The sequence below is a fragment of the Hyaena hyaena genome, unplaced genomic scaffold (genome assembly GCF_003009895.1).
Source record: "Hyaena hyaena isolate Hyena2069 unplaced genomic scaffold, ASM300989v1 scaffold_1239, whole genome shotgun sequence".
Taxonomy (NCBI): Eukaryota; Metazoa; Chordata; class Mammalia; order Carnivora; family Hyaenidae; genus Hyaena; species Hyaena hyaena.
The window spans coordinates 9399-20519 of NW_024081855.1; positions in this window are offsets into that span (position 1 = coordinate 9399).

The window sequence follows — 11121 nt, forward strand, 5'->3', positions numbered from 1 at the left end:
AGGCTAAAATCAAGAAGTTGACAGGGCGAGTTTATTCCCAAGACTTTAGGGAAGAATCTATTTCATTGCTTTTTCCAGCTTAGAGGCCACCTTCATTCCTTAGCCCATGACCCCTTCCTTCATCTTCAAGGCACATCACTACAGCCTCTACTCTGTCATCATATCTCCTCTTTGACTATGACCCTCTTGCCTCTTTCTTATAAAGACCTTTGTGACCATATTGGTTTTACCTGGATAATCTAGGATAATCTTTCTATCTCAAGACCCTTAACTTAATCACACCTGCAAATGTCCTTTTGCCATGTGAGGTAATATATTCACAAGTTCCAGAGATTAGGAATTGGACATACTTAGGGGACCACTTGTCTGTTTACGAGAACTCAAACACAGGATTATAAATTTTAAGTGCCTGAGCCCTATACTATGATGATACTCAGAAGCACTGGAAGTCATGCTTTTTGAGGGACAGTCATTTCAATAATAAATGCTTTTCAGCATTGAATATATGCTTCACAAAATGCTCTATGTCAGAGCTAAAAGGTTGTGTAGATCCAGTTTCTGATTTTAAGGAAATTTTGATCTAGTTTAGGCTTCTTAAAACCTTTTGACCTGATCCATTATATAAAGGACATTCCACTTTGCAATGCAGTTCACACTTACATCTTGTGTATGTGTGTGTCTCAAACAAAATTTCACAATACAACGATCAGCTAGTAAGAAGGTACTATTTTCAATTTTATCCTTTTTATTTAAAGAAAAAATGTGTTGATCACAACCCTCTAATGTGCTTGTATTGACAAAAGAGACAGGTAATTAAATGTATAAAATATCTACTGCTCTTGTAGGTAAAACAGACAAATACATGTGTAATAAAGTATCCAGATTTATTATGTAAACCTGAAAAGGAGGATAAAACTTTCCAGTCAGAGCCAATAGGTAGATTAATTGAAGCAAAGGAAGCAAAACCCAAAAGTATTACCCAAATGGCATAGTCCTTCAGGCCTTCAGTCCTAAGAGTCCAAAATGGCTAGAAAATTTGGTATAATTAGAGGCTTCTCAAAAGAAGAGATAGACAAGTAAGCTAGTGTAACAGCCAACTGCAGGCTGCCCCAACATGGGCCTCTTTGGCATGAAGACTATTCTGAGTCAAAAAACAATCCAACCCCAGTAGGTTCAGGTAAAGCTCTTTATCTCCTTTTCAACTGCCTCAAAGGAATTTAGATAGGGGATCTGCTCCAGAAAGGGAGCTATCACCATTAATAACTACATTATGGTGTGAACTAGGTATGGTACACATGGAGGAACCTAGCAAGGCCATTTTGATCAAAGTTCTCTCTTTATTCCATTGTTTGAGTGGCTCAACAAACATCTGTTTACCAAACATTTACTCTTTTTCATCTTCCTATAAATTTTTATTCCTTTCCTCTGAAGTTCCAGACCCCTATCCCCTTCCCCTTGGCTGAGGATGACATATATACCTCATTTGGCCTGGCTGTCTTTGGAATTTCCATGTCTGTGTGGACTCCCCATATGTACTCTGTTAAATATGATTTTCTCCTGTCAATCTGTCTCATTTCAATTTGATCTTAGTCCAACTGCAAGGTCCTTGAAGGGGACAGGAATTCTTGCTAATTGCCCCCCCCACCCCACACCCTCCTCCATATGCTCCCTCCCTCACACACCCCCTCCTCTATACAACCCCTCCTTCACACATACCCTCCCCCAGATGCCCCTACCCTCCATCCCCTAGGAAGATAAAATAATCAAGAGCCTGTTTGAGGGCCTTTCAGTCATTTATGCTCTACTTAGATCTATATTGGGAATAAAATTATGGATGAAGGATACGGAATTTGTTCTCATGAAACTTATATTTTACTATTTGACTTATCCTTTAAACAATAATAGGAATTTCAAATGTTATCGTAAGGGGAAAGGTTAGGTAACTAAAACATTTTAAACAGAAGAAAAACATGACGAGTTTATGCTTTTAAGAGAATTGTATTTGAGAATGAATTGAGTGTATATAGGTGGAAGCTTCATGTCATGTGATAAGCAGAACTAAGGCAGTATCAGTAGCCTAGTATCTTAGAGGGAATAGATTTTTGATATGTTAATAAGGTAGAATTTATAGGTTTGGAGATTGAATGTGAGAGTGGTAGAAATGAGGAAATAGAGGAAATTTTCTGTATTTTTAATTTTATTGACTGGATGGAAGGAAACATTCAATAAAAAAGGCAATATGCATTAAAACCAATTTTAGGATAATGGTCACTAAATTCATAATAAAAAATCAAGTGGATATATACAGGAAATGAAAGAATATATAGGGCTGGGTCACAGGAAAACAGCTGGGGTTCAGTTAGTGTATTTTTTAGAATATACATGGCCTTTTAGCACATGAAGTGAAGATAAATCACCCAGGAAAACGCATATAAAGAAAGGAGAGAAGATGGAATCCTATAGACAACAGCATTTAAAAGATGCTCAGAATGGGATTACACAGAGAATTTTGTAATGGGAATGAAACTATAATATAAAATATAGGTTTGTGATTTTAAAAAATGTTTTGAAGTTATATGGAGTGGTTAAAAGTGGATTCAAGAGGTCAGATAAGAAATAAGGCTGTCAATCCAATTTGCTTATCGGGATACCTCTGGTAGTATTAGCTGAAGTGATGTTTCAGGATGGTAAGGGCGGTGAACAGATTCCAGAGGACTGAGGAATGAAAAACAAAGGACGTGAAGATGGTGACTACAGCCCATAGTTTTCATGATCTTGCCTTTGCAGGAAGGATAAGAGAGAATTGCTACCAAGGGAGCCAAGTATAGAAGGTTTTCATTTTTAGGAGGGTTGCAGCTTATAAACATTTGTTATTTGGGGAAGAGAAAGGTGGGGGCAACTTAGAGGTTTTTCAGTGAAGTGGATAAATAGGTGCCTTGAGACCAAAAAGGACAAAATGTATTTTGTGGCCAAAATGGCCCCTTGCCCTTCTTGTTAGTGTATGCTGTTTGTAGAGGAAAAACAAAACACCCTAAATGACTCTCACATTTTTAAAACATGCATCCAATTGATTGTTCACAGTAGAACTGGAGAGCTTTCCAAATTAATTTTTGGTTCTCTTCTTCTCACTTGTAAAACCACCAAGGGCAATTAACATAAACAGGCCAGTGATAGTCCTGACTCTGCAAGGTAATTAACACAGCAGGAAATGCATTCTGGGGCAGACAGTTCCTAGAAGAGTGGGTGGAATCTTAATGGGAGATGAGGAAGAGTAAGCAAGTTAATAATTCCAGACTGTATATAGCTCTCACATCATTAAAGTCTCGAAGCTATTTTTAAAAGGCCAACAACCTGAAGAGAAATTTTTACCTTTTCTTGAGTTTCATCAGTGGCCTGGGCTTTCATTATTATTATTGTTTTGTCTGTTCCTGGTGTTTATTCAGACTTTCTGAAATAGTCTAAAAAACAACCTAATTGCTAGCCTTGCCTAACTTTCCAAGTTACTATTTAAGCAATAATGACCTTCAAACTGGATATTTTCTTGGCATTAATGACCAATGGAAAGCACTGGTGGTATCAGGTGAAGCTAGGGGCCTTTAATCCAGCCTGTCATTAATGGCCAGAAAATGCCTAACTGGGAGGTCATTAGTGTGATTATAAATCATAACAATGCAAAGAAAAAGGCAAAGTGTTCAAAAGTTACAAGTTGAACATCAAGTTGCCATGGATACTGTATTTTCCTAGATACTGCAACCCAGGCTACTAACCAGAGAAAGACAATTCTCAATTCTTCTTATTCCATTTAGGGTTATAATTGCTGTCTGGATACAAATGTTGGTCTACAGAATCTGAAGCAATGAACATTCCTACTATATAAAGGTAAGAAGAACCTTTGGATGAAAAGGAGCCTCGGGAGGCTTTTCATTCTAATTTCTGCTGTTACAGTTATGGTGGGATGAACTAGTTTAGTATCTTCTCGTGTTTACAGATATCCAAAGAAGGAAAGTATGGACATCTTAAGTAGGGGGTGAATCCAGTTTTTGTGGAGTCTGAGGCTCACAGACTTTAGATTTCTTTTAAAAAAAGAGAAATCCCAAATTACTAATAGAAAATATCCATTTCACTGGTACTGCTGACACAAAGGGAAATGTGACAGAGGCAAGTACTTTACCGATTGCAATGAAAATGTCTTATTCTTTCAAAATTTACAAAATTATATGACCATATGACATATTGAAAGAGGCCTCCCCTATGCATAGTTGAACCTTTCCAATCAAAAGTTTGATTTGCTTTACAGTAAATTCTCTCCTAATCTGTTAAGAATCCTAGAAGTTTAAAAATAAGTGAGTCAGAAAAAGACAAATACCATATGATCTCACTCATATGAGGAATTTAAGAAATAAAACAAATGAGCAAAGGAAAAAGAGAAAGAGAAACCAAGAAATAGACTCTTAACTATAGAGAACACACTTATGGTTACCAAAGAGGAAGGAAGGATGAGTGAAATAGGTGATGAGGATTAAGAAGTGCACTTGTTGTGAGGAGAGCAGCGTGATGTATGGAAGTGTTGAATCACTATATTGTACATTTGAGACTAATGTAACACTCTATGCCAACTCTACTGGAATTAAAAGAAAAACTAAATCAAAAAAGACTCTTAGAAGTTTAGACAAAGAAAGACACCAATAATATATCCAGTACATTCTTACTCTAGATGAGGAAACTCAAAATATCCAAGTGAGGAAATACAAGCTAACCAAGTTTCCTACTTAACACTTCTCCACACCCAAATTCTTTGAATCGTATTGGCTTTTAGAGAAGGGGGACTGGCTGGAACCTAAGTGATTATCTTTGGGGATTTTTGAGGGACCAGTGAGACAGAACTGAAGAGAATATATTGCCATGAAGCTTCTTGAGAGAATAAAGCATCATGGAGAAAAGAGATCAACTAACTGTCATTTTTAAAAAACAGATTGTGTGATGGAAACTACAGTTAAACTCAATTCCTTCTCCCCTTCTTTCATAGTATATGAATTGTGTCTGGAACATCTCCCCCCAAATACACCTGCATGTCCCAGTCTCATCTTGCAGCGAGGTGCTGTTCTAACTTCTGGGGGTCAAGGGCAAAGAAAACAGAAAATTTCTCTTTTAATTTCAATGCATTATGACATACCAGTGTAACTGCTTTATCTGCAAGAAGAGAGTCTGGGCCCTTCTTCTACTAAATATTTAAAGACTATTTAATATTTAAAATTGCTAATCGATAGATGTTTTCCCCAACCATTTCAAAATATATTAGTAACTGATTGAAATCTTAGAGTATGTGAGTAAGAATGTCTCAGAGAAGGTCAGTTGTAAAGGCATGAGTATCTCATTTTTATACCACAACAGGTTTAACAGATTAAATCTGTTTTTATGAACTTTTTGAAGTTCTTGGTTTTACTTTTTAGCATAACACATTGGTCCTTTTATAATTTACTAATAAAAGGAGTAAGTGAGCTGGGAATATTTACAAGTAACATTATCAAATCTTCTTTTTTTGCAGTCAAGTATAAAAGATATATGTATGATCATTTCACTTTATCTCCAGAATTTATTTTATTTTATCATATAAGCAGTGTATGCATTGCATTGATTTGCACTTCTTGATCAAAATTGAATTTGTTTGAATACCATTCCTTGTTTGAATAAATTTCGGTATTGACTTTGAGGGAAGAAAGTCAATAACTGCATAATATACCTCCCACCACAGAAACCAAGTATTCAGACTCCTATCTGTCAGCTGTACATCATCGGTCTAGCATGGATGCCCGTGAGATTGGCAGCTCTGCAGGGCTTGTCTAAAGAGAAAAGGGTTATGTAGACTTATGAAAAATCTCAGAAGAAAATAAGAATTAAAGGGTGAAAGCTGATTCTCAGTTGCCTGAGTAGCTCTAATGGCTAAGGAAACAGAATCATGATCTCTGAAAGGAAGGACCTGACAAATGTCAAAATTTGACTCCCTCCTCTTCCTCAGGCTGCTTCCCCTGCGTTTAAAATTGGACCATTTCTGAATGTGACTTTTTCTGAAACCAGACTTTTAGAACAATTATTACCTTGTACCTTCTCAGTTTTACATCCCAATCTAACGAATTATCTATTCCACAAACTCTTTTCAGATAGGAGGTAACAACCACTGAACTCAGATCAAAAAGAATATTTTTCACCCACAAATTCATCAGACTTAAAAGTCAAGTCTTGTACAAAACAGTTCCTCTGGACATGATGTCCTTTACTTACGTCAGGCTAGTGTAAACACCTGAACTGGCTCCTGGTGATATGAGGTGGTTACTTTTCATCACCGTTGCTTAAATTGCAATGGCATTTTCTAAAGTTGCAATTCCAAGGATACTAACCTGTGACTGCTGGATTCTGTCTGAGAAAGCACCATATAGGACATCAATAGAAGTAAACACACAGGAGCTAGTTAATGCAGAGGGTGATCAGCCGCCTTGACACCCTAAGGATCTGGGTTTAGAACCAGCTGAGCTCATTGCTTCAAGGAGTCTAAGGTCAGACCCTGTCTGTGTTCTACACATTGAAAACATTGCCACTATTCAGCATAATTGATAAGTTACTTCTCCAAGGGGACTGTGCACTAAAATAGTTTTCTCTGCATTTTTAAAAAACAATATCCAGACACCCACGCAAGTCTGATAGCTTTTAGGTGCTGACTGTATAATAAAATTTCAGAATTTTATTTCAAGCTGACTTAGCATCTTACACTTTTCCTCAGCACTCAAAACAATTAAAAATATTCAACATGTTTATGATACTGTATCTATCTGATGATTTGTGAGCACTCAGACCTTGAACACTTTGTCTTAGGGCCCCTAACACATGATGTTGATAACAAATGATAAAATTATCTTTTACTTTGTGAAATTGCTTACTGTAACTTGGGAAGAAATATGTGCATACTATTTGTATGATGCTAAAAGAAAGCTGAGATTTTGAAAATAAGAATACTAACATATGTCTGAAACAACAGTGCACAGTATTACATACATACTCGGATGGAAAGAATTTAGATGCTTAATCTTGGGATACAGTGAGAAACCAAACCAGCTTTCAATAGTGGTAATTGCAAAAATATTTTTCTAAATATAATTACTTTAGACTTTTTTTGGAGTATACCCTATACCTACATATATTATTTAAGAGTCAATGCTTAAATAGCTTGTTTTGGGGGCTTTTCTTTAATGACCAATATTTTATTGATGATATTTCATCATTCACTTCATGTCCTTATGAAAGTTTTTATTTCCACTTTTTAATCCTTTCTTTAAAGCCTCTCCCTACTACTCACCATGTATGTCTTCATCTTCATTTCAACTTGTCCTTATATTCAAATAGTAAAATACACTAGATGGTCTTAATAAATAACAGTCATAAACAAGGCTTCTTGTGATTTGAGAACATGACACACTCTAATTCATGCATAGCTTGGGACAGGGTTTCTCTGATTTGGCACCATTGACATTCTACATTAACTAAGTCTTTGCTGTAAGAGGCTATTCTGTGCATTGTAGGAGCCTTGTCAGTATCCACGATCTTAATCCCCTAGATTTGATAGCGTTCTGCCCCAAACCCCCATATGACAGCTAGAAATGTCTCCAGATAAATGTTCCCTGGGGGGAAAATGCTGTTCTTTGTGCTAATGACTTTTCCCTGGCCTGTCCCAGATGCATGTTATTGTCCATGCATTGTGGAGTCATCATGAAGAGTCACCTCCTCTTTAAAGCCTTAATTGAATCACCCAGGAGAAGATAAAAGCTTCCCTTACTTAGTCTGTGTTCATTAGAATGGCTTCATATCTCTTCATATCTCAAAATTCTTTGCAAAATATACTTGTCATTTTCTGCTCATAATAATAATCCTTTTAATTTTATGCTCCTTGAATGAAAAATTAAGTATAATTATGTTGGCTTTTACATGATATATCCTCACATTCTACCATGATTCCTGGAACATAATAGAATCAATAAATATTTATGGGAAAAAATAATGAAGTAAATGACTAAATGAATGAACAGGTATGGGAAGTTTATAATAAGACAACTCATAAATATATTTTGACCTTTGTACGGAACACTTGGTTTGAAAGAAATATTTCTTAAAATAATTTTCCCCAAATTCTGCTCTAGGGGAATTTTCAGGTCATGTGGGAAATTTACTGGGTAGAATTAAGTACAGGGATATAAAAAGTCATTAAGATTTTTGTAAATGGATAAAGGATCTAATCCATCAAATTTTTAATATACTATTTGATGAGATTATTACACAAAAGATACTGGTAGCTGACAGGAGCCTATAGTTAGTTCCTTTATTCTCCAAAGCTGAGGTGCTAATTAATATTTGTTAGTGATGATAAAATGAAAATTTTTGAACAGAAATATTTTCTTTCTTACTAGTTCCATGTAAACATTGGTCAAGTGTTTTGGAGATCATTTTTCTCTTCAATTTCAAATTTTCAGGGCTTTTTAAACCTATTTAATTCTATATATCATGGTAGTAGGCTAAATAATACCTACCCCCCAAATGTCTGCATCCCAATCCCTGAAACTTATGAATATTTTACCTTATGCAGCAAAAGGGACTTTGAGGATATCACTTAGTTAAAGATCTTGAGATGGAAAAGTAGGCTGGATTATCTAAGTGGGTTCTATGTAAATAGAGAGGGTTTTATGAGAAGTAGACAGGGATCAGAGAAACAGAAGGCAACATGACATGGAAGCAAAGGGAGATTTGAAAATGCTAAACTGCTAGCTTTAAAAATGGAGGAAGGACCCATGAGCCAAGGATGCTGGTGGCCCTAGAAGCTGGAAAAGGCAAGGAACATAAGCATGCTGACACCTTGGTGTTAAGCAGTGAAACTGATTTCAGATTTCCAAACTCAGAAACTATAAGATAATACATTTGTATTATTTTGAGCACACTAAGTTTGTGGTGACTTGCTGCAGTGGCATTAGAGAACTAATACAATATTCATAAGAATTTTAACTGATTCTTGGTAAGAGTTTTTTATTGAATGTGTTACTCTGTATGTCTGCATCTCATTCTTCCATTTTCCAGCAGTAAATTTTGTTCAGTGTTATATAAAATTGTATGAATATGCTAAAAATATCCATTTGTCCATTCTACAAGTAAAGTACCCTCGGGTTTTTGTCAGGGCTCAGTTATTCCAGCAATGGTGCTGTGAACATTCTTGTATGTGGATCTTGATGCACATGTGCAAGAATTTCCATCTGAACCAGAGCTGTGCTCTTATAATCTGTCTGAAGAATAAAAGTTTTATGTATATGAAAGGAGACTTGTTATGAGAAATTGGCTCAGGAGATTATGGAGGCTGAGAAATCCCACAATCTGCCATCTGCAAACTAAAAACTTCAAGAAAGCAGGTGGTATATAAAACAGTGCAAATCCAAAGACCTGTGAACCAGGGGAGCCAATGTCTGCATTCATGTAAATCATCCCAGTCAAAGGGTAGAAGATGAGATAAGGTGTCTCAGCTCAAACAGAGAAGCAAAAAGCAAACACTTTTTGTATACAGATCCTAAATCAATTGGATGATGACCAGCCACATTGGGAGAACAATCTGCTTAGCTGAGTCTACTGAGTGGACATGCTGATCTTACCTAGAAGTTTCCTTAAAGTCCCCCTCAGAAATAATATTTATTCTGGGTTACCCCAGGGCCAGTAAAGTTGACACTCAAAATTAGCCATCACATGGAGTCTCAATGCATCTATTTATCGAAATGGAAAGAAATGACATCTTTATAACATTGAATATTTGGATCCTCTTTACTGTATCTAATAGCCTGTTATCATTTTCTAAAAAGAACTTCCACGTTTTGTTAGATTTCTTCTTAGGTAATTTTTAATTTTGATGTAATAGTGTATTTTTTCCCAACTCTGTTTCTGGCATTTTGAAATACGATGGATTTTGAAACCAGTAACCTAGATAAAGTTTAATATAAATTCTAGTAATTTACTAGCAGTTTATTTAGGAGTTTCTATATATAAATATAAGGATATAATATGCCACCCTTTTTCCTTTCTTCTTCTTGCCTTAATGAGCTGGCTAAGAATGGAAGTAATGATAACTGGAAACCTTATCTTGTGTCTGATCTCAAAGGAAATCTTTGAACACTTCAATTTACCTATGATTGTGTTGAAATGGCTTTTGTTTTATTTTAATCTGGATGTAGAACAAACAGAATTTTCTCTCAGGTTTGATGTGGCAGTAGGTGAAAGAAAAAAAAAACAAGAAAATATGACTTCAGCTTGGTGGAATCCAAGTATGAGGCTAGAGAGATAGGAGGAAGTTAGAAACTCAAGCGCTCTGTGTTGGGAATGCTAAGTTTGAGATGTATAGTAGATAGACAGGTGGACATGTAGAGTGATCAGTTAAATATATAAGCATTGATTTGAGAGGAAATGAACAATTAAGAAAAAGAGGTGAATCACTAATGGCTAAAGGCTATTTAAAGTTATAAGACTGCTAAAAATATCAAGGGATAAATAGTTGATCAAGAAAAAGTTGAAAGAAGTTTGTCCTAAGACACTCGCTTATTAGGAGTTTGAGGTGATGAAGAGAAGCAGGGAGCCTGGAAGGAGTGGCCATGGAGATAGGATGCAACCAGAAGAATGAAGGAAGTATCTCTGAAACCAAGAGTAGAAAATATCTCAAGAAGAAGGAAATTTGCTTAATCTCCAATTATTACTATACAGAGGAGGCTTCAATAGACATTTTTATATCCATATCATAGCTAACCTGTAATCATTTTTCTTTGGTAGACAAAAATCCTAGAAATAGAATTTTGAGGAAAAAGCTATGTTGGTTAAAAATGTTGATAGGTATTATAGTTATCAAAAAGAAATCATTCAAATTTACATTTCTGTCCCTAATATAAAAGAATACACCTGGGGCGCCTGGGTGACTCAGTCGGTTAAGCGTCCAACTTCAGCTCAGGTCATGATCTCATGGTTCGTGGGTTCGAGCCCCACGTAGGGCTCTGTGCTGACAGCTAGCTCAGAGCCTGAAGCCTGTTTCTGATTCTGTAACTCTCTTTCTCTCTG